The sequence below is a fragment of the Canis lupus genome, chromosome 27 (genome assembly GCF_048164855.1).
Source record: "Canis lupus baileyi chromosome 27, mCanLup2.hap1, whole genome shotgun sequence".
In the NCBI taxonomy this organism is placed as follows: Eukaryota; Metazoa; Chordata; class Mammalia; order Carnivora; family Canidae; genus Canis; species Canis lupus.
The window spans coordinates 47,278,785-47,301,621 of record NC_132864.1 but is presented as its reverse complement, the minus strand read 5'-3'; the positions used below and the strand labels follow the sequence as shown (position 1 = coordinate 47,301,621).

Here is a 22,837-nt window from a genome sequence, read left to right as displayed (position 1 = left end):
TGCTTCTCCCTCTGCCTCTGCCCTTCCCTTGCTCACCCTCTTTTTCTGAAATGAATAAATGAAATATTTTAAAATGGTGATTATAATTATTGCTAATAATATTGATTATTAGCTAGAATATATATCAAATAAAATAACTATTAAATATGATAATAAAAATAATAATAGCTAATGTTTATGGAGCACTTACTACGTGCAAGGCGTGTGATAAGAGCCCATCAATAGATCAGGGATCATTTATTCTTTTTCCACGGGAAAGGTCATACATAGGACAGAAATATAGACTGGCTCTTTCATGCCTAGGAGACAGAGTTCCAGGTTAGCATTCGAGTGTCTATGCTTATTTTTTTACTTTATATGGTTTTATCCTATGTGTCATAGAAAATGGGCCTGAATTCTTTTCCGATTTAACACCATCTTTTAAAACATAATGAAGAGTAAGTCAGTTCTAGTTTACATCTGCCAATGGAATGGTGTCCTATTACACACATATCCCTTGGTCATAAAACCTGTGAGAACATAGGAAGTGAACAAGGTTTAATTGGTTTAGATGGTTAAAAGTCCTGTTCAATTTTATTTACCACCGTCTGAATCACAGAAGGCGGAGAGGTACATATGTTTGAAATGTGGCAATGCTTCCTAACGTTTAGCTAAAAAAAGAACATGTTTAATTTTAAACCCATGTCAAGAAACCAGTGACCAAAAGGGGTTTTGCTTTAGTACAGAGGTTTATAGAGAGACCAAGTCAGTGAAAATTGTCTTCAGATGGAAAATTGCTGGGTCAGTTTTGTCAACTCAGTGTCATACACTCAGACTTACCTAATAGGGCATTATCTTCTCCTAGTAATTGACTGATTTAGATTGTATCTGCTTCTGCTGTTTGAAAATTGAACACTTTTGTGCTTGTGTTCACACTCTGCCTCTAGAAGCCACCTGGCTGAATTGTAAATCAGAAGCTGGGTTACCTAGGAAAGCGGCTCGGTATTGCTAGCAGGCAGCCTTACCCAGGGAGGGAGAAGATAATCAGTAAGGTCTCCGCATCCCTTTTTGGCTTAGTAACAGAAAAAGGATGGAGCCTATTCTCTCTAATTACGCTCTGTGGCCAGCTTATCTAGGGTCACATCAACCATTTCCCACTGTCATTTCTTTTGTTCATGATTTTAGACATTGGTTTTGCCAACTTGAGGTTTCATGGATTTTATTCCTTTCTTGCACCTGTAACTTACCTGTAGCTCACCTGGGGAGCTGTACAAGAGGGAATAGGTTTACCTCCATGAAAATGAGGCAAGTGACCTTAGGAAAGCAGCTACAGAAGGGTCACAGCCCCTCAAAGACATGCTTATTTTATCCTAGATTCTTTTGCACGAATGTGGTATTAAACAGGGTTGCAGGAAATGAGAGATGAAACCTAAACTGGAAGCCCGTATGCTGGAAGTTAAGTGCAATTCCATTACGTTTGAGTAGTTCTAAGCAAGCAGTCTGTTACCCTTTATCCTTTACTGGAATTGATGAACAGCTGCTTTTCAGGGGATCACTCAGTATATTTAGCTTCTGAAATTCGAGCGACTCAGGGTCTGATTGGCTGCCGCGGCCGTGTGGTCACCTGGAGACTGGGCATCGCGCTGGCTCTGCCTGGGGCTCTCGGGAGGGGAGAGTCTGGAGAGGCTTTGCTGCTGAGGAAATTGATGTGCTAGAGGACAGCGAAGGCTGCTTGGTGGCTTTTTCTCGTAATGTTCTTGCTGGAGACGTTCTGCAGCTTCCCTTGAAGTGTTTTCCAAAGCTTGGTATCCTAACTGGGGAAATCGCGATGGGAACATGACTAGCGAAGTCTGTGGCCCTGTCGCCCTCCCGGGCCCTACTCGCATCTGCCCTGTGCTGTGAGGTTAGTCAGGCCCTGGACTATCCCCTGGTTGCTTGACCCGGTGGACTTTCTCATTTAACAGAAAAAAATCTCAAAAATTTTTGCCTTTTTTTTTTTTTCTAAATGTATGAGTATGAAAAGGGCTCTAAGATCTGGCTTCCTATATATTTATCCCATCCTACTGGGCCTCATCTGCCTCAGAAGGGGCGGCGGTTTCGCTAGCTTAACAAAACTAGCCATGGTGGGGTATTGGTCTACACGGCAAATATCTTTAGGCAATGAAAGGGACAGCTGCTCCAGGTCATCATCCACTTTTATCAAGCACGTCCCACTCTCTGGCATCAACCTAAGAGGCCCCGGGAGACCCTTTCCCTAGCTCCCGAATTAGAAGCTTAGACCCAAGGCCCACGATCTTTGATGCGCTTCAGTCAATGGTGTAAACGTGTCTTGTTTTTCAGGTTTGAGGAAGGGCTACAGACACAAAAGAGAAAAATCCATACAAGCCAATGGTGTTTAGGAAAAGAATAACCCCATTGCCTTGAGGTTTCTATTTTTCTTTTAAAGCTACTGACAGATTGTTTGTATGTGTCTGATTTCAAGTAGGAAAGCATTTTAGAGACCTACGGCACCCTCGTAGCATCCTGGTGCTGGCCCAAAACTAACTTCTGGAAGCCGAGCTGACCTCCCTTTAACTAATACTTTGCTTAAAAGTGTTTTTCTGCAAGTATTTAGCAATTTAAATAACGTTTCTCTGGATCCAAACTCTCGCTTTCTTACCTCCACTTCCTTTCACAACTTGAACTAAATTGATCGTGTAGCTAGAAGTAGCCATACCTGGCATGTTGCTGAGGGAATCCAGAGAAAGGCATTTGGGGCCCGAGTTCTTTAGACCTGTACTCAGATCTCTCCTTTCACTTAGCCTACAAAGATCTAGGGATGTGTAGCGTGGATACGTCTTAAATTCTTTTTTTCTGATGTTCTGATTTCAGTCCGAGGGTAGATTCTAATGTATCTTTCATTTGTCTGGAACCTGAAAAGTTTGTAGGTGCCACTACTACTCAGGGAAAATGGCAGCTGATGAAGAATATGAGGAGGTGGTGGAGGTAAGATGAGAAAAACGGACTCTGACAGCCAAGTATTTTATGTAGCGACAATCAAAGCCGTACTGTAGGTGAATCAATCATTTGCAAAATAAAATACATCATCTATTATAACTTCACAAAGCATCGTTAGGAGAGCATGAGAAGGGAATATTTTACGTTCAGTTTTACTGTAATCATGTGGGATTTAGAATTGCAAAGAAATAATCAGAATAATCTGAATAATCAGAATAATCATGATTAAGCGCTGACACAGTTATAAATTAAATTGCCTTCCCTCTGGTAGTAATGCCAGTAATACTTTATAGCCTTCAACTTAAAAAATTCCCTTGTTTTTCTTAAAATAACGGCGTTCAGTGGTCATTGGAAGTTGTCCTCGGTGTTAGACTTGAGTGATTTAACTAGATGCCAAAAAAATGGAAGGGGCTATTTTTCGGCATCTCATCCTCGCCATTTTGTTCCTATTACTGACCAGCAGTTGCTTAACTGCTAGACTCCCTGCCTGGGAGTGTTCACCCAAGGTCTCCCTGACCTCAGAAAAGATGTCACAGAGAATGGAATGGTGGCAAATCTGGGAAGATGGTCAGGGAAGAGTTCAAAACCAGGAACTAGCTTTAAAAACATCTGTTAGGGGTCTCAGACATCTAAATAAAATCATACTATCACTCTTGACTCCAGTTGAAATTTGGAAAGAAAAGAAAAGAAGCAAGGATGCACTAACCAATTAGGGACATAGCTCTAAAAACTATGTGGGATTTGGCACGTAAGTTAATGCCAACCATTTGGGTATTGTTGCTTTTTTATCAGCTTATTTCTAAGCTTCATCTGCCAAGGGTGAGAGTCCCACAAAGGTAAAGTTGGATAGCTACCAAAGGACTGCTTTTCCCTGGGTGCTAAGAAAATCCAAAATCGTGAATCCTTCACTCTGATGTAACATCCCTTCTCAAGTCACTGACAATGCTTTGTATGGCCAGAGGCGGGGTTCTCTGTGGCTCACCACCAAACAGCCGCCCCCAAGCGGCCAAACGCTATTTCCCATGTGATGAAGGCTGAGCCCGTCATGGAGGAACCCGGTGTCCTGCAGGAGCCCAGGCATCTCTGGCTCTGCCTAAGGACCCAGATGGGTATTGGGGTCGAAGTTAAGAAATGGTGCGGGAGCAGGGGAAGCACAAGACGGGGGACCCTGGGCGAGTCCCTGCTGATGGACTAGAGCTGGTGGCCTCGGGGCAAAGGCCAAGTAACTTGAAAGAGTTGGCTGACCCGGGGGACAGGCGGGACCCTGGCTGCAGGAGGTCTGGTCCTTGGCTTTCCCCTCTCCCCGAGCGTCTTCTTTGGTGGCAGAGAAGGGACACGTGAAGCATAGAACGAGGTGCACTGTGTGGCCTGAGAGAGCGAGCCGAGTGGCCCGCGTGCCTGTCCCGGGGGCCTGGGTGGCGGGGCCGGGACTGCGGCCCCCCGTGTCTGTGGCCACCCGACCGCACCTGCTCCTGCGGCGGGCGGTGACGCCGGGAGTACAGAGTGGCTCTGACCTTGGGTGGGGCCTGGGGCACCTTGCAGGTGGCGGCCTGGCCTGCCCGCACCTTGTGCCACCCGGTCCCTGCCGCCCTCATACCCGGCCTCGGGGCTCCGTCTCCTCGCCCCGGAGGGCCACTCGTCCCCGGGACATCTGGGGGCCTTGGGGACGAGGGTGGTCTGGGTGCTGCGTTCCTCTGGCTCTCCTCTCTGTGCCGCCCTCGTCCCCGGCCCTGTGACCGCCGCCTTGTTGGTCACAGCGCGTTACCCGAGGTCCTTCCTGTGCAGACAGCAGCCTCCCGCATCGTCCTGCCGCCTCGCTGCGAACAAGGCCCTGGCTCCCAGAAGAGGTTTTCCTGGCCTCCAGGGAAATTGCCGCCCATTAACGATGCACCCGGGGAGCCCCTTCCTCCCCCTGCACCCCACCCAGGCCGGCGGCCCTCACGGGACCGCCAGCCGCCCCAAGTCGCCTGGGCTCAGATAATGCCCCTCCCCGCGGGAGGCACGCGGGAGGCGCCCCCAACTGCGGGCAGTGGACAGGGCCGCCTGCTGTGTTCTCACGCCCGCTCTGCCTCTGTTTGCAGTACTAGGTGGAGGAAGCCATATACGAGGAGGTGCCGGGGCAAGTAAGGGCCAGACAGGTAAGGCTGCCTGAGGTGCACGCTGAGGCCGCCAGCACCTGCCACGGGCTCCCGGGGCTCTGAGCTGGCACGCGCGGGGTCGGGGGGCAGCGACCGTTCCTTGCCTGCGCCCCACAGCTGCAGGAGCCGGCGAGAAATGCTGCCCCTGACAGGCCGTGTCCCTGCTCTTGCTCTCCAGCACACCCAGGGTGCTTGGGCATCATTCCCCACCATTCGTGGGGCGCTGTTGGCGCAGTGGGTGCTAATTGCAATAATGCCAGAGGCTGCCAGCACGTGGTACCCGTCGCAATCCCAGGGCCTAGGACGGGTGACTTGCAGGGTGACCAGCAGCTTTGTCGTAGAGAGCTGTAACCTGTTGGGTACCATCTCTGCCTTTGCCCCCGATGGTGCAACGAAACGTTACTGAGGTTTTAGCACAAAGCCTTTCCCATGAATATTCCAAGGTGGAACTTTTTTTAGGGTGAAAAAGCTCACTCATGCTTCCTTTCTGGATAGATCTGTTTCTCTTGAGCACGGCACACAGAGGATGGCTGTCACAGGGCTTGGAGCTGCATGAGACCTAACATTTGCAGCTGCTGCCAGTCGGTTAGTTTCTCCCCATCCCTGTTTGCCAGCAACGGCAGCAGAAAGCAACCCATCAGCAACGACCTGATGACACCAGGGGAAGTTGTCCCAGATGTCGGTTTCCTTGTTGGTTCAGCTTCCCTTTCCATAATTGATGCAAGGACTCTTGCTTTGGTAGAGATGATACTAGCTGTGAAGGAAGTCCTGCCATCACATGGATGGACCAGTTGCCTGCTTACCATTTTTTCTTACATACGGTACTTTTAACCTTGGACCAGACCTAAACTTTGGCCTTAGTTTCTTCTGTACACCCTGGCGTAAGAAACCGTAATTTCCCACCTACTGCATGTGTACGACTGTTACAAGGATGATTACCCCCTTATGTTGCCGTCCTTATCCTGGTCCACCTAAGCATTTGTTAGCATAAATGGCACTCTAGTTCACATTAACTAACTGACTAAGCCAAAAGGATGGTAGTCACTTGTGATACTGATGTGATTCATTCCTTTAAAGTTCATTATTCTTTGCCTAGGACTGCAGGGGAGAGGCCTGAAGACCTGTGGAAAAAGCAAGCAGGTTTTTCATAGACTCATTTAGAGTTAATATGAAGTCAACAAGGTGAGCTTTATTTGATCTTCTTAATTGTTTGTTCCCTGATGCCAAGTTTGCTTTGGCTCTACCCAAACGATTTGAGAAGATTGTAAATGTTTAAGAAGATTGTGTTTCAGGATCCCCGGGTGGCGCAGCGGTTTAGCGCCTGCCTTTGGCCCAGGGCGCAATCCTGGAGACCCAGGATCAAATCCCATGTCGGGCTCCCAGTGCATGGAGCCTGCTTCTCCCTCTGCCTGTGTCTCTGCCTCTCTCTCTCTCTCACTGTGTGCCTATCATAAATAAATAAAAATTAAAAAAAAGATTGTGTTTCTGAGTTTTATCCAACCTGAAAGTGTTTGGGTTCCTTCCTACCAATGGAATTTTAAGGCACTGTAGCAAATGAAGAGGGAGTGACCTCTTGATTCCACACCCTCCTGAGCAATCAGCATTCAGATTTCTGTAACGTGATGTATACAGTACATGGCTTGCCGCCTTGGTCTGTTTCAGACATGTTGAAGCACCCCTAGGGTGCAAGTCTGACTTGAGGTCAGGATAATGCGTATGCAACTAGATCATGCCATCACCATTTTTATTTCCATAACCATTGGAACTGCATGTCTCATTTTCAGACAATAACAGAAATCTTTGAAACTACTACCACAAGGACGACCACATTGGACTATGAACCATCAGGACCTTCCAAACCAGCATTGGTGTTGCACAGCCAGTACCAGCCAATCCAGCGGAGAGGAAGAAGGTTATCTGGAAGAAATTGGATTCTTTGAAGTTCATGACCTGTGTACATTGTACACAGCCAGAAGATGCAGGACCTCTTTGGCCCGGTGAGTTTCTAACATCTTGTGCCAATCTGGTTTTATTATAGAGAAATTACTGATCTCCAGTGACTCTGTTTTGGGCGCCAGCTAGATTGTTCTTCAACCTTGTAGGAGACAAAAACTTATCTGCAGAAACATAAGCTCTTGTGACTCTTGAATCTTCCCTTCATGTAATTCATTTGCACCATTGCAGTTTCAGAGAAACCTCCTTACTGAAATCATTCCCACAAAATAAACAGGAGGCCTATTATGAGGCATTTATTGATATTTATTCACAGTTTTCTGGCTAATCTAGAATCCTGAAGTCCTAAATACAGATTCAATTGAAATCCATTCACAGAAGCTAAAGAACACCTCTTTACACTGTGTCTGAGCAGGATGCCCCTTAAGTAGACTAGTTAAAAATATATAAAAAGGTCTTTAAGAGTCATATAGGGAAGAAGAACCTGTAGTTTAGAAAACCAGGGTCAGGTGCATAATCACCGCTGCTGAAAGTCCCCGGTCCTTAACTTTCCATGTACAGTTACGGTGCGGCCAGAGAAATGGACACACACTCCTCCGTTCCCTCAAATGAAGGCTTTGTCAAATTTCCCTCCAAACTTAGACCTCTCCATTCAGGGAGGTCTGAGGTAACGTTTTCCAGAAATTACAGTGAAGACACGGACACTCCCAAGCAACATTTGGGCCCTCCCAAGCAACATCACACTAGAAAAAATCCTTTTGCCCCCAAAGGGCCCTGTCTTTGCTGGTTACTAGGCATCTGCAGCCCCTACTGGCAGAGGGAGAGGCCCCCGACAGCAGTACAACAGGCCCAAAGCTCTCTGCCACTTGCAACCTCAGCCACTGACCATCAAAAACTTGCCATGGGCAGTATAGAGAGGTCTGACACACATGCACAAAGATGAACCTAAATCCACATGCCTTTTGGTCAATCAGAGGTTCTGCTCCTACAGATTAGACTGACAGCTCTTAGTGTTTTATTTATTAGAACTCATTGTATATGTAGCAGAAATAATAAAATTGCATTCCTTTTCAAAATACTCCATAATTCAGACTTGCCATTAATTCAGCTGGTGTCTCAGCTATCCAAGCCATCGAGATTCAGCTGCAACGTCAGCATTGAGTATTTTTGCATTGTGTTATCAATCAAATCTTTTCAATTTCTATATATATATTTTCTAAAACTGTTGAGGTTCAGGCTTTTTATGTGTGCATTCAGACAATAAAAACTTTGAATCATATTAGGGCATTTTCGAGACCATAGCTTGTAATAAAATTTCTACTGTCTTAAGTATCCAATCATGTTAGGAATAACAAATAGCAAATCTATTATAATTTTTGCTGTGAATCGAGTAGGGGACAAAAAGAAAGCTGTTATAACTGATAATTGTTGGAACTTGCTGGATTTTTTTTTTTTTATCACAAGGGGATGAATGCATTGCCTGAAATTTCTGCTACCGTCTTGTCAGGTTTTAGGCTAATCTCTGCTATTCTTTTCAGAATAAATATAGGGAGAACTGTGAGAAAGCAAAAGGACAGCCATATGCCATCACGACGGATACACCAGAACTTCCCCAAATGAAGAAACTTCAAGATCGAGGCGGGACAAGATGGTGGAAGAGTAGGGCCAAGTCACCTGTCCCCACCAAATTACCTAGATAACTTTCAAATCATCCTGAAAACCGATGAATTTGACTTGAGATTTAAAGAGGGAACAGCTGGAATGCTATAGTGAGAAGAGTTCATTCTTCAGGTAGAAAGATGGGGGAAAAAAAGAAAGAAATAAGAGGAATCCAAGGGAGAGGAGCCCCACCAGGAGTCGGGCTAAGGCCCCAGCGAGAGCCCCCAGGGCGGGAAAGCCCTGTCCTGGAGAAGCAGGAGCTGCACCAATCTTCTCGGACAGAAAGGAGGTCGCAGGGAGTTGGAGCAGGATCCCAGAGCAGTCGGGATGCCCTCAGGCTCCCTGGGACACTAACAGAGGACCTGCACCCCAGGAGAGCACCCCACACCCCGTGGTCGAGCTCCCTAAAGGGCTGCAGCACGCGCCCGGCTGGACCCAGAGCAGCTCGGAGGCGGCTGGGGAAGAGGCTCCGCGTGGAGGGGGCTGTGCGACCCCGGGAGCAGCTCAGAGGCAGCTCCGGCAGAGGCTCCACACGAAGGGAGCTGTGTGGCCGGGAGTGCAATTCCAAGAGCGCAGGCCCGGGAGCACAGGGCACCGGGGACACAGCCCAAGATCCGGCGCTCACCCCCGAATAGGCAGAAGCCAGGAGGGCACAGGACAGCAAGAATACTCCTGCCACCCGGCGGCCCCGAGCTGTGCAGATCGGTGACTCCCGCCCCTGGAGCATCCAGGCCCCTGCAGACTGAGAGCTCCGTAGTTACTGTGGAAGCTGACTCCAGGGCTGGAGAGCTGGCCGCCACCAGTATTGTTCCTCCTGGGGCCTCCCAGGATAAACAACCCCCACTGAGCCTTACAGTGGCCTCACAGGATAAAAAGGTTAAACAACTTTCACTGAGCCATGCACCAAGCATGGGGGCAACTCCCCCAAGTGCTGACACCTGAGAATGAGCACAGCAGGCCCCTCTGCCAGAAGACCTGCTAGACGGACAGGGGAAAAACAAATTATTGACCAAGCAGCACTGGAAATTTCCAGGGGAAGTTGAGGGATTTACAGTATACAGAATCAGAGGTTACTCCCTCTTGTTTTTTGTTTTCTTGTTTTCTGTTTTGCTTCCCCCCTTTTTTCTTCTCTTTTTTCCTTCTTTTTTTTTTCTTTTTTTCTTTTTCTATTCTTCTTTCTCTTCGCTCTTTTTCTCCTTTTCCCAATACAAATTGTTTTTGGCTGCTCTGCACTGAGCAAAATGACTAGAAGGAAAAACTTACATCCAAAGAAGGAATCAGAAACAGCCCTCTCAAAAAAAAAAAAAAAAAAAAAAAAAGAAACAGCCCTCTCTCCCACAGTTACAAAATTTGGATTACAATTCAGTGTCAGAGAGCCAATTCAGAAGCACAATTATAAAGCTACTGGGTGGCTCTCGAAAAAAGTATAAAGGACTAAAGAGACTTAATCTAGATGTAATCAGGCTGAAATTAAAAATCAATTACATGAGATGCAACCCCTACTAGAGGTCCTAACGACGAGGGTTAATGAGGTGGAAGAACAAGTGAGTTACATAGAAGAAAAGTTGGTGGCAGAGAGAGAAACTGAGGAAAAAGAAAAACAAAAGATCATGAGGATAGATTAAGGGAAATAAATGACAGTCTGAGGAAGGCAAATTTATGTTTAATTGGGGTTCCAGAGGGCGCTGAAAGGGACAGAGGTCCAGAATATGTATTTCAACAAATCATAGCTGAAAACTTCCTAATCTGAGAACGGTAACAGGCATTCAGATCCAGGAAATAGAGAGATCCGCCCCTAAAATCAATAAAAACCGCTCAACACCTGCACATTTAATAGAGAAGCTTGCAAATTCCAAAGATAAAGAGAGGATCCTTAAAGCAGCAAGAGACAAGAAATCTCTAAATTTATGGGGAGAAATATTAGATTAACAGCAGACCTCTCCACAGAGACCTGGCAGGCCAGAAAGGGCTGGCAGGATATATTCAGGGTCCTAAAAGAGAAGAACCTGCAGCCAAAATACTTTATCCAGCAAGTCTCCCAATAAGAATAGGAGAGAGAAAGAGCTTCCAAGATAGACAGAAACTGAAAGAATATGTGACCTCCAAACCAGTTCTGCAAGCATATTAAAGGGGACCCTGTAAAAGAAAAAGGAAGTCCAAGGAAACAATCCACAAAAACTGGGACTGAATACATGTCATGATGACACTAAACTCCTATCTTTCAATAGTAACTCTGAATGTGAATGGGCTTAATGACCCCATCAAAAGGCGCAGGGTTTCAGACTGGATGAAAAAGCAGGACCCATCTGCTTGCTGTCTACAAGAGACTCATTTTAGACATAAGGACACCTACAGCCTGAAAATAAAAGGTTGGAGAACCATTTACCATTTAAATGGTCCTCAAAAGAAAGCAGGGGTAGCCATCCTTAGATAAACCAAAATATATCCTGAACACTGTAGTGAGAGATGAAGAGGACACTACATCATACTTAACGGATCTATCCAACAAGAGGACTTAACAATCCTCAATATATATGCCCCGAATGTGGGAGCTGCCAAATATATCAATCAATTAAAACCAAAGTTAAGACAAACTTAGATAATCATACACTTATACTTGGTGAGTTCAATGTAGCGCTTTCTACATTCGATAGGTCTTCTAAGCACAACATCTCCAAAGAAACAAAAGCTTGAAATGATACACTGGACCAGATGCATTTCACCGATATCTACAGAACTTTACATCCAAACGCAACTGAATACACATTCTTCTCAAGTGCACATGGAACTTTCTCCAAAATAGACCACATACTGGGTCACAAATCAGGTCTTAACTGATACCAGAAGATTAGGATCATCCCCTGCATATTTTCAGACCATAATGCTTTACAAGAAGAAGAAGGTTGGAAGGATTTCAAACACATGGAGGTTAAGGACCATCCTGCTAAAAGATGAAAGGGTCCACCAGGAAATTAAGGAAGAATTTAAAAGATTCATGGAAACTAATGAGAATGAAGATACAACCATTCAGAATCTTTCGGATACACCAAAAGCAGTCCTCAGGGGGAGATACATCGCAATACAAGCATCCATCCAAAAACTGGAAGGAACTCCAATAAAAAAGCTAACCTTGCACCTAAAGGAGCTAGAGAAAGAACAGCAAATAGATCCTACACCCAGCAGAAGAAGAGAGTTAATAAAGAATCCAGCAGAAGTCCATGAAATCAAGACCAGAAGACCTGTGGAACAGATCAACAAAACCAGGAGTTGGTTCTTTGAAAAATTAATAAGATAGATAAACCATTAGCCAGCCTTATTAAAAAGAAGAGAGAGAAGACTCTAATAAAATCATGAATGAGAACGGAGAGATCACTACCAACACCAAGGAAATACAGACGATTTTAAAAACATGAGCAGCTATACGCCAATAAATTCGGCAATCTTAGAAGAAATGGACGCGTTTTTGGAAAGCCACAAATTATGAAAACTGGAAGAAATAGAAAACCTGAACAAGGTGATAACCAGGGAGGAAATTGAAGCAGTCATCAAAAACCTCCCAAGACACAAAAGTCCAGGACCAGATGGCTTCCCTGGGGAATTCTATCAAACGTTAAAGAAGAAACCATACCTATTCTAACTAAACCTGTTTAGAAAGATAGAAAGAGATGGAGTACTTCCAAACTCGTTCTGCGAGGCCAGCATCACCTTAATTCCAAAACCAGACAAAGACCCCACCAAAAAGGAGAATTATAGACCAACATCCCTGATGAACATGGATGTAAAACTCTCAACAAGATACTAGCCAGTAGGATACGACAATACATTAAGAAGATTATTTACAATGAGCAAGTGAGATTTATCCCTGGATGCAAGGCTGGTTCAACACTCATAAGACAATCAGTGTGATTCATCATATCAGCAAGAGAAAAAACAAGAACCATATGATCCTCTCAGATGCAGAGAAAGCATTTGACAAAATACAGCATCCATTCCTGATCAAAACTCTTCAAAGTGTCGGGATGGAGGGAACTATCCTCAACATCTTAAAAGCCATCTACGAAAGCCCACAGCAGATACCATCCTCAATGGGGAAATACTGGGAGCCATTCCCCTCAGATCAGAAACAAGACAGGGATGTTTCCAGTCTCACCACTGCTATTCGACATAGTCCTAGAAGTCCTAGCCTCAGCAATCAGACAACAAAAAGACAGGAAAGGCATTCAAATTGGCAAAGAAGAAGTCAAACTCTCCCTCTTCGCCAATGACATGATACTCTACATAGAAAACCCAAAAGCCTCCACCCCAAGATTGCTAGAACTACAGCAATTTGGCAGTGTGGCAGGATACACAATCAATGCCCAGAAATCAATGGCATTTCTATACACCAACAATGAGACTGAAGAAAGAGAAATCAAGGAGTCAATCCCATTTACAATTGCACCCAAAAGCATAAGATACCCAGGAATAAACCTAACCAAAGAGGTAAAGGATCTATACTCTAAAAACTATAGAACACTTCTGAAAGAAATTGAGGAAGACACAAAGAGATGGAAAAATATTCCATGCTCACGGATTGGCAGAATTAATATTGTGAAAATGTCAATGTTACCCAGGGCAATTAACACGTTTAATGCAATCCCTATCAAAATACCATGGACTTTCTCCAGAGAGTTGGAACAAATTATTTTCAGATTTGTGTGGCATCACAAAAGTCCCTGAATATCCAGGGGAATTTTAAGAGAGAAAGCCAGGCCTGGGGGCATCACAATGCCAGATTCCAGGTTGTACTACAAAGCTGTGGTCATCAAGACAGTGTGGTCTTGGCAGAAAAGCAGACACATAGATCAATGGAACAGAATAGAGAATCCAGAAGTGGACCCTCAACTTTATGGTCAATGAATATTGGACAAAGGAGGAAAGAGTATCCACTGGAAAAAAGACGGTCTCTTCAATAAATGGTGCTGGGAAAATTGGACATCCACATGCAGAAGAATGAAACTAGACCACTGTCTTGCACCATACACAGACACAAACTCAAAATGGATGAAAGATCTAAATCTGAGACAAGATTCCTTCAAAATCCTAGGGGAGAACACAGGCAACACCCTTTTTGAACTTGGTCACAGTAACTTCTTGCAAGATTCATCCATGAAGGCAAGAGAAACAAAAGCAAAAATGAACTATTGGGACTTCATCAAGATAAGCTTTTGCACAACAAAACCAACAGTCAACAAAACTAAAAGACAACCTACAGAATGGGAGAAGATATTTGCAAATGACATATCAGATAAAGGGCTAGTATCCAAGATCTACAAAGAACTTCTTAAACTCAAGAGCAAAGAAACAAACAATCCAATCATGAAATGGGCAGGAGACAGGAACAGAAATCTCACAGAGGAAGACATAGACATGGCCAACAAGCACATGAGAAAATGCTCCACATCACTTGCCATCAGGGAAACACAAATCAAAACCACAATGCGATACCACCTCACACCAGTGAGAATGGGGGAAATTAACAAGGCAGGAAACTACAAATCTTAGAGAGGATGTCGAGAAAGGGGAACCCTCCTGCACTATTGGTGGGAATGTGAACTGGTGCAGCCACTCTGGAAAACTGTGTGGAGGTTCCTCAAAGAGTGAAAATTAGATCTGCCCTACGACCCAGCAATTGCACTGCTGGGGATTGACCCCAAAGCTACAGGTGCAATGAAACGCCAGGACACCCACACCCTGATGTTTCTAGCAGCAATGTCCACAGTAGCCAAACTGTGGAAGGAGCCTCGGTGTGCATCGAAAGATGAATGGATAAAGAAGATGTGGTCTGTGTATACAATGGAATATAACTCAGCCATTAATTAGCCATTACCCACCATTTGCTTCAATATGGATGGAACTGGATGATATTATGCTGAGTGAAATGAGTCAATCGGAGAAGGACATACATATGGTCTCATTTGGGGAATATAAAAAATGGTGGACAGGAATAAAGGGGAATGGAGAAAAAATGAGTGGGAAATATCAGAAAGGGAGACAGAACATGAGAGACTGCTAAGTCTAGGAAATAAACTAGGAGTGGTAGAAAGGGAGGCGGGTGGGGGCTGGGGGTGACTGATTGACAGGCACTGAAGGGGGCACTTGATGGGATGAGCACTGGGTGTTATTCTATATGTTGGCAAATAGAACACCGATAACATACAAATTTATATGAAAAAAGAAAGTACAAGATCAACTCAGTGAGGTGGGTGGCATTGCTAAAATAAAGGGGAGGGAGAGGTGGAAAACATGCTCACCACTGGGAATTGAGGGCTTTAACAGGTGTAGAGGAAACGAGTCAGATTAGTCTGAGACAGTCGAGAAATCTAGAGGAAGCTTTGGCTATAGATTATGTGGCTCTAAATGAGAACCCCCCAGAGATTTCCAAAAGCTTGGCTAAGTAGGTTAGCTTAAGAGATGATAGGAGATGGGAAGTTTGAATTCACTGTGGTCCTCCACAGAGGAGTGCAGGGAGGCTGGAATTCCACCAGGAAAGCAGATATACAGCGAATGCAGGTGCTCCACAGATCTTTGGGGATCATAGTTTTCTACTATGATAGTTTTCTACTATGATAGTTTTCTACTTTCTAAGAGTGCAGAAACTTCACTTTGCGGCACAGACGTTGAGTCATTGGGTTAATGCTGTTTGGTTGTAAGATAGCCTTTAATCTACTCACATTGGCACGCCCGTCACGAATGCTGTGCTTGATTTCTGCGGGTTAAGTATCGAATGGATGGCGATGTTGCTAAAACTGTGTGTCACGTGGACGAAAAAGCAAAGGACATTGAACATGCGAAGAAAGTGTCGCAGCAAGTCACTAAGGTGAGGTCACAGTGTGGATGTTTGGGATGCATGTGGGTTTCCTCTATCTGACCTAAGAAAACGCGACAGGCCTGATCCTGCTCGCCAGTCTTCCCTGAATCTCAGGGCATCATGAGCTCGGTGCCCACACCTGTCAGGGAGACTGCACGGATGACTGAAGTGGGTTGTCAAACCTCTGCCCTGCAACTCGGTCCAGGCAGTTGCCGTGCCGAATGCAATCCCAGGGTTGCCAGAGGCTCCTACTTCTTTTTAGAGAAGTCAGGGAGCTTAATTTTTACAAGAAATCCTTAAATTTCAAATGTAAATAACTAATCAAAAACATGGAAAAAATACCACATAGGTCAAGAGGAACATGCCCCCTCTCCAGAATCGGCCAATGACTTTCAAAGGTTGCAGCCCTTAAAAGGAATCTATGGAGAATCATGATCATGACTTAGTTTAAGAGATCAGACTTTTCAAGTAAAAGCTTACAATGCAGGGGAAGTATCGTGGGATGTTGACATGGTCACCGCTCGCACAGTCAGTGCTGGTGACAACTGGCACAAGGGCAGCCCCTCCATGAGAGCGCTTTGACTGTGAAAGACTCAACAGCACTCTGTTCTCTGAACCCTCATAGCTCGTGGGTGGCCTCAACCACGGGTCCTCTTCCCTGTCTGTCTAGGTTTTATACAAGCAGAACTGGGAAGACACCAACGATGAGTACCTGCGTCCCCCTGATGCCCCTGAGCTTGTCCAGGCAGTTAAGAACACAGCCATGTGTGGGAAGGTGAGGGCTTCTGCTCTGTCATGAACTCTGTCCTCCTCCACCTAATTCAGAGGAATCCCTGGTGCTTGTGCGGACCTGGCGCGTGGTGGCCCAGCCTTTCTGCGAGTGTCCTTGAGCCATGTGGGCTGCAGGGGTTGTGGCTGGCAAGGGGGAACTGAGGGGAAAGCTCTTGAGTGGGAGGGAGGGTCCTGGTGGGAAGCTGAACACGTGGGGAGAAGGGAGATGTGCCGGAGACCTGGCTCTTAGAGACCGGGGCTACACTTCGAGTTATTTCTGACTATCGCTCTTACGAAATGTTTATTTCGTGACAAGGAACTATGCGAGGTGCCTCCTGCCTCCTTCCGCTTGCATTCATAGTTGTTGTGGGAAGCAGATAAGGCCCCAGAGAGGAGATGAAACAAAATCCGACACATCTACCCTCCTGAAAACATGATTTGTCAGGAGAAGCAGGACACGCTATTAATGAAGATGACTTGGACTGAGTGGAATGGGGGAGGCTATCTGGAGATTCCATTTGCCTTTGCTCTTACCCTGCCCTCGGTTCTTCTTGCTATTGATGGATGAATTCAAAGTTGTGTATTTCGTATAAGTGGGAGCTCCTATCTCATAACTTCTCACTCTTTTCTGATTTAGAAACTGTACACTGAGGACTGGGAAGCTGACAAAAGCTTGTTTTACGCGTACAACGATAGCCCAGAGCTGAGACGGGTGGCCCAGGCCCAGAAAGCCCTCAGTGATGTAAGTCAAGTGCAGTCAACATTGTTTGGGAGTGTGGAATCGGGACGCTTCCAGTTAGGTCTTCTGGCCAAATGTTCTTTGCAATTCCTCTTTCAAAAAGACTAAATGTCATAATAGCAGATGAATACATCTAGAATCGTTGTAATTTATGATGTGTACTTAGATGTATAATTTATATTAGATATAATTAAACCCAATCTTGTTTTTTATTAGTTGAAGAACCTGAGTCTAAGACCTAGGTCATTAGTGGGCAAAACCCAGATTAGAAACCTGATCTTGTGATCCCAAGACCGGTGTTCTTTCCACTGTAGCCTGTGCCCTCTGTTCCCTTGGCTGGAGTTGAAGTTCTTCAGTGACAGTAGAGTGGCACTTAAAAAAAAAAACCTGTTGGGATCGTAGCCATTTCCCGAAATATATTAAGTGAAAAATGTTATTGAAGGAGTTTGATTTGCTTCCTAATTTTAAAGTGTGAATTGTGATGTGTCCCCCTTTGTCTACATGAACTGACACACTTGTCCAAACATGGCTTGTGTAGTTACCCCACAAAAGCTCTTGCCGTAAGGTATACACAGAGGATATTTCAAAGACATGGAGGATATTTCAAAGTTAGTAAAAAGAAAAATCAGCTGTCTCCACTGACCAGAATTTTAGTGTCTTTTATCTTGAAAACAGTTTTAGAGGGACTTAAAAGGCCTAAGAGACTCCTTAGGTTGAAAGCTATATCCGCAGCAGAGAACTCCACTTGATTCTAGCACTTCCCCTTGTTTTGAGGAGCTTTATTTCTTGACCTCTGGATTTGCTAGAGGCTATATTGAAAATCCAAAGGCTACTGTTCTAGTCTTCAGGAGAGCACTCTTGTATAAAACAACAAGTTGTTTTTGATTCAGTTGTCAATCAGACCCCTAGAACTTCTTACATTCACTATGGACTTAACAAGTCAGTTGGCGTCTTGAAAATTACTGGGATTTATTTCCAGTGGGTCTTAGGATCCTATCTTGCCTTCTACTGGAATTATGCAGACTCATTTGATGGTGTCTCCGACTTTTGAGGTCTTGATCTTTTATTGCCTCTCACTCGATGTCATTTGCAAATTTAGGGGATATATTTTTATCTGTTTTCATATAATTCGTTAAAATATAGCATAGATTATGCTCCAGTCTTTCCATAGAGTAACATAGGAACTAGAGAAGCCATAACAAAAACTTAAGGCTCTCTAGTACACGGTACCAATTTTAATGTGTAGGGACTTCTTGCTTCTAAGTTCATTTTCTGGTTCTGTATCTTATGAATATATAATATTGTGTAACCTTCTGTATCTATGAATATGTATTACTGTGTGACCTTTATCAAGTGATCAGTAGTTACTTGTTGAAAGTCTATGCATGGACAGCTGGCAGGATAGAAAAGAAGTTTTCATCCTTTCCCTTGAGATTTTATAATCAGGCTGGTAAGATGAAATTGTTATACATGAAACAATAAGAAAACAGTTTTCAAAAATCTTAGGGAGCAAATTCTACAGTCTAATACTTGCTGAAAAGACACATGCAAGTAATTAGAGAAGGCCTCGTGGAAGTGGTAATCCCAAGGGAAAGGGCAATTATGACCAGAAAAGGCATTCCACGTAGAGAGTACACTTGAAACGAGGGACAGAGGTGGAATGAGTCTGGTGAGGAGAAAGAAACTGAATGCTGTGGACACCTCATTAGGAGGGTGCTTTTAAGGAAGTGGTGGCAGGACCTTGAAAATCAGACCAAATAGCTTTGACATGATATGGTAGTCCTTAAGAGATACCCTGTGATTTTTTGGGGGACAAACAGTATGGTAAAAGTAGGATATGGAAAAACTTTGATGGACAATATAGTGGATTGGGACTAGGAATAATTGTGATACATTGAAGAAGACTATTTTAATAATATCATGGAATGAAAGGGAGCACAACGGAGAGGAAGAAAGGAATCTGAGGGCAATAGGTATTTTAAAAGTGTTAAGGACATTGGATATTGGAGATGAGAGAGTGAAAGGAGCCATCAAGGAGCTTACAACAGAGACTGGTAGTCTGGGTGTATAGGGGTACAACTGTACTAGTGAACGGAGGAATGGAGTTGAGATGCCTCATCCATAAGATGCCTTGATCTGGATCTTCCATTAGAAACTTTGTCCTATTGCACAGGCATAAGAACAGGACAAAAGATTAATATTGGAGAGTCATCGGAATAAAAGTGATAGCTGAGGACATGAAAATATATGAAGGGGGGGTGGAGTAGTGTATGGCCAAGGGCAGAGTTTTGGAGGATACCCCTACTTAGGACATCTGGAAAGCAGCCGGCAGAGTAATGAGAGAACAAATGGTCAGAGAAGTTGAAGGAGAACCAGGAAATGCCGTGTCACGTGAGCTCAGGAAGAGTGTCCAAGAAGGTACTTAATTTCCCGTCTCCCTTTACCCATAAGATGGACAGATGAAGGGAAACCTCCATGCCACTTTGGTGCTAGGGACTTCAAACAGGTACAGTTGACCACATGTCTTGAGATACCTCAACAGAATACATAATGGAGACTGCATAATGAAGTAAAATCTTCCCATCCTTCCTCAGAAAAACGTGGCACTTAAGATACGGGTTGTAACTTTATTGCAGACTAACTGCACCAAGCATCAGGTTCCCAGCCTGCCTATTAATACTGTTGTCCACACCATGAGCTCCTACAGTTCTTGGGCACAGAGGCTCCCCCCGCCCCCCCCCCCGCGGGCTGTTGTTCACAGAACATTCCGCTGCCTAGGCACGGAGATCTCAACTGAGGGCTTGGGTTTGGAGGCTTTCTGTCCCCCTCACCTGTGCCTTCTTCCAGTTTCTCTGAAACCCACTTACTAGGTTTCTCTTGTTATCTGAGCCGAAACAAATATTTGGCAAATACCAAGAGAGACTTTAAGTGGATCCAGAGTACAGAATTCTAACAAGACAGAATTCTGAAGAAAGTTCCTGAGAAATGAGGACTTCTAGATCCGGTTTCTCTGGAGCTTCCTGACAGGATGCCCTACTTAGTAAGCATTCATTCTGATAGGACTTTGCTCACTCTGAGGACTCGGCCAGCCATGGAAAATACCAATCGCCCTATGCCTAAAATAAAGCCTTCGCTCCTTAAAGACTGAGTAGAGGAACTAATATAACTGCATCTTAAAACTGGTCTTTTGTATCTCCATTGACCCTTGGATATTCGTAAAAGCTTTTGTTTTAGGCAGTAGGTAGACGTTGTTAGGATGGGACATAGTTAGACTTGGTTAAAGCATGAAGATGACTGGGACCTTGGAACTATCCAGCTTCTTTTTTTAAAAGGTTTTTATTTATTCATGAGAAACAGAGAGGCAGAGACCCAGGCAGAGGGAGAAGCAGGCTCCCCACAGGAGGACTGATGCGGGACTCGATCCCGGGTCCCCAGGGTCACACCCTGAGCCAGACACATGCTCAACCACTGAGCCCCCCAGGTGCCCCAGGAACTATCCAGCCTCTGTATGTTGTAAATAAGAATACTGCCACCTGGAAGGAGAAGTAATTTGTGTAAGTCTCACAAGTGAGTAGTAGCAGAGTTGGCACAGTAAGTCTCCTAATGAGATTTCCCTCCATGGCGTCAGTATATAAAACATAGATTCAGAAATCCATCATTGAACCTTTGCTCTGGTCAGGGTCTGCCCAAGCCACGAGGGCTCCCAAATGAGAGGTTACGTTTGCTGTCATCAGATCTGACAGTCCAAGGAGGGGCAGATAGGTAAACAACCAGTCATGGCATCATCCGACAGTTCCTTCCAAGGAGCTAACGGTCACATTGAGTGAGACCCCAGGAGAAGGTCTTCAGGTCAGGGAGGGCTCAGGAGGGGATCTTGTGCTGACCCAGGGCCATGGAGAATGAGCAGCAGCCTGTAGGCAGATGGGGAGAGTCTGGAGCTGGGGCATGTTGAAGAAAGGGAACAGCAGGTACAAGGTCCACAGGCGTAAGAGGGCTTCATGTATCTGGGGATTGACAAATCGTCCTGCTTTTTTGGAGGCAGGGTTCAAGGTTGACGGAAGGAAAGCCCTGAGTAGTCAGTAGTGAAGGAAAAAGAGGGCAAGGGTGAAGGGGCTGCTGCATGCTTAATGGACATGATACTTTAACAACAGAGAGGCCTTTAGTAAGTTAAAGGAAAGGAGCTAATGAAGAGCGAGCGGTTGAAGCTGTCGAAAAAGAAGGGGTGACTGTGGACATGGCACAGGGGGCTGCTAGTGGGAATAGCAGTACGAAGGGAGAGCCAGATATTCTTAGGTTGAAAAAGTGACCCTTTCCTTTATGACTTCTGGCCCTCAGCTGCACCTGCAGGTTTACAAGTACATTGGAGTCCAGGTTCCTCTTCATGGGGACAAGACCTGTGTAGAGTTCCTGCTGACAAAGAAATCTCTCCATCTTTCTTTTTTTGAGAAATACTGTTTTGATTAAATTCCATTATGCTTGCCTCAATTTTCATATCAACAATATGTTTTCAAAGTGAGTACAGGTTAAAGGGGCCCTTGTTAAAGTACTATTTGCCTGGAGAACCCAACCAGTACATTTTATGAAACTGATTTGTTTCTTCCCAGAGTTTCTTCACTGTAAAAGTGCTCTTTTTTTTTTTCCTCTGAAGTTTTCTGCCCCTGGTCTTTGAGAGCTCTTTAGAGGCTGGTTTTCAGCCTCTTGTAAGTGCTCCAAATCTCTGTTGAGTTGCTAATTGTTTTGATGATGGCACTACCATCTCTCATTGTAACCAGACCCATGTGTAAGCCAAGAGGAGCACGGCTGTGCGTGAGCTCTTGAAGCGGCCCCTGTCCTCCCATGTGAACCCTTTCATAGTCTGTGCTCATGGCAATTCTCCAGTGTGTGTAATGTCTTACAGAGGAAATACCAGGAAGACTTTGAGAATATGAAAGACCAGATCTACTTCACGTAGACCGAAACACCAGAGTACAAAGTGAATAAACAAGCTGGAGTGGCAGCTAGCAAGGTATGAAGAAATGCTCTTATTTGTCATGATGGTCTTATTGTGGGTGAGTTTCTTAGAAATTTTGCTTTTGTATGTAATGAAAAAAAAGAGGGTTCTTGGGGCTCAACAAAAAGTGCAATTTGGGGTTATCATAAGGCTACCAAATTTTTGAAAAATTTTCCTATGTCTGACCTTTAACAATAGTCAGGTATCATCTTCAGTATTTGTTAAAGGACCTTTTGATACCTGCAATTAGAAAGGTTGTGCTCTCAGACAGAAGGACCCCTCAAGAAAGGACAGCTGTCAACCTTCTCTGAATATGGAAACTCCCACACAATCTATTACCATGATTTTTCTTATTTTCCTTCAGCAATTGCTGAACATCTAGACACAGACAAGATACACAAATCCATGGATATGCTCCTATACTCTGTAGAGTAGACTTTGGTAAGAAGAATCCTGGACGTTCTAAAGCACTAGAAATAAACTTCAAAGCCAATCAGACGTGGTTGAAACCCTAGCCTTGGCCCTGCTGAGGGTGTGAAAGCAAGGATATCACACCACCAGGAAGCCATTTAGTATCCAGGTGCAAAATAGTGATGTTTTAGATCAGGAGGGGAGCAGGGCTGATGGATGAAATGGACTTTGAGAATAGAGCTGACCTGGTTTGCTATTGGGTTGGATGTGGGATATGAGAAGAATGGGTCTAAGCAACTGGAGGATGGGATTTCTCTTTATTAAGAGAGAAGAGTGTGGAAGGAGGGCAT

The 22,837-nt window shown here is 44.8% G+C and overlaps 2 long non-coding RNA genes across 2 annotated transcripts in view; both read left to right on the top strand.

Moving 5' to 3' along the window:
• Positions 1-22,837, top strand: part of LOC140619827 (uncharacterized) — a 512,008-nt gene that overhangs the window by 11,070 nt on the left and 478,101 nt on the right. The window lies entirely within an intron of this gene.
• On the top strand, positions 5,155-9,983 carry LOC140619828 (uncharacterized). The gene is made up of 3 exons (XR_012019653.1): positions 5,155-6,296; positions 6,899-7,111; positions 8,606-9,983. It is a non-coding gene; the product is annotated as an uncharacterized lncRNA (long non-coding RNA).